The sequence below is a fragment of the Vombatus ursinus genome, unplaced genomic scaffold (genome assembly GCF_900497805.2).
Source record: "Vombatus ursinus unplaced genomic scaffold, bare-nosed wombat genome assembly UNPS02000790.1, whole genome shotgun sequence".
In the NCBI taxonomy this organism is placed as follows: Eukaryota; Metazoa; Chordata; class Mammalia; order Diprotodontia; family Vombatidae; genus Vombatus; species Vombatus ursinus.
Window position 1 is genome coordinate 2663 of NW_020940568.1, and position 1883 is coordinate 4545.

At 40.5% G+C, this 1883-nt stretch overlaps 1 pseudogene; it reads right to left on the reverse strand.

The window, feature by feature from the left end:
- Positions 1–1064: 1064 nt before the first annotated feature.
- LOC114042778 lies at positions 1065–1635 on the reverse strand (annotated as a pseudogene).
- Positions 1636–1883: the final 248 nt, after the last annotated feature.

Genomic DNA, 1883 nt, shown 5'->3' on the forward strand with positions numbered 1-1883 from the left:
CTCTCCTCGGGAACAAGCAAAACATCTCTTCATTCTCTTCCATATGAAAACCCTTCACATATTTAGAGGCTTAAGTCTTGTCTTTTCCAGGATAAACTTCTCCAGATGACTCAACTCATCTTTGTATGGCCTGGCTTGAAACACCTTCTGCATCCTGGTTGCCTTGCTATGAATGTCCTCCTGTTTTTCATGTTACTTCGTAGAATTTAAGACCTAGAACTCAACAGAGTACTACTGACTGTGGTTAGATTGCCGCAGAATACAATCAAACTGTCATGTCCATTCTCCTGTACGCTGTACTTCTAATAATGCGAGCTAAGGTCTCTTTAGGGTTTTTGTTTGTTTTGGTTTGGTTTTGGCTCCTGTGTTGCATTGTTGAGTCATATCAAGGCTGAAGTACACTAACATCTTTCTGTATCTAATTGAGTGTTAACATAGTGCTGAGGCTCCTGAATCCTTTACAAAATGGAGCTATTTTCGATGGAGCCTATAGTTAGGAAGTGGCAGAGAAGAGGAGACACTTAAGAATATCTTTGCAAGATAACTTTGGAGGTATGTTACAATGGATACACATCTGGACTTGGCGTCAGAGGAGCTGGGGTCTTGGCTACTACCAATTCAATGGACATTTGGTTAAGAACCTGCTATTTTGCAAGTACTGGGGGCTCTGAGACAACACTTTTTTTTAAAAGCCGCTGTCCTCAAAGAGCTTTTATTCTGTAGGATAGACGCAATATAAAAACAGAAAAATATTTTTTAATCTTAGATAAATATGCAGAACAAAGTCTACTTATATGTTAATTTTTCTTCTTACTCCCTGCAATCTAATTCTATAGATGAATAGTTGGCTGTGGTTGACTGTACCTTGAGAAGTTATTCAGACCACTTTTGGGTCATTCAAGCTTTGCTGTTGATATATAAGAAACAATTACTATCTCCCCAGGAATATTATCCTTAGCAGAATTGTGAATGAATGACATCTTTCCTATGTTGACTGAAAGGTGGATGGAAAGAAGGAAAAGTCTCATCAGGGAAAGCAACTTAGCCCATATGAAAAGGAAGTTTTAGAGCCCTGTGGGACTCAACACATTTCTGTCTCTTGGTTTGAGGTTATAGAACTATGGAGGTTGTTTCTTGCTTTCCATCATTGAAAGATCCACCTTAGGTAGCTTAAAGGCTGCTGAGTGCTCTGCAATTCTAGTAGCCTGGACCCAAATGAACTCCACTGGGGATAGCTTCTGCGTACTTCTGTAGGACTAGACACTGAAACCTGAGTCAGATTTCTTAAGGGTTTTTGGTCCAAAAAGGCTCCATTTTTCAGATGAGAGTATCTTTATCTCCATTTTCCAGAATCTGTGCTGCTGACTTTTAGGCCAGGTAAGGAGGCAGAAGATTCATGATTAAACCAGCTTCTGGGCTTTTGCTTGGGAGAAAAATGAGGTGTGCTACTTGGAGTGGACTAAGTAGGCTGAAGCAGTCAATCTGTCTACTTTTGCCATCTCTTCATTTGCGACTTTAATTTACGGACTGTCTCTGCCATGTGGTGGTTCTTGGCTTCTCCTTTGGTGAGGACTTTATGGGGAGTGTATCCTGTATCTGTCAGCCCTGCACACTGCTCAAAGCCGCGGATACTCTCTTATGTCTGAAGTCCTTGTGCTCTGAATCTTGTGTTCTGAAATCTGCCTGCTCATCATTTCTTATAGCACAGTAATATTTGATTACATTCATACACCACAACTCGTAGCCATTCACCAATGGAGGGGCATCTTCTCAATTTCCAACTCTTTGCCACCACAGAAAGAGCTGCTATAAATATTTTTGTGCATGTGTGTCCTTTTCCTTTTCTTTAATGATCTCTTTGGGATATAGACCTAGTAGTGGTA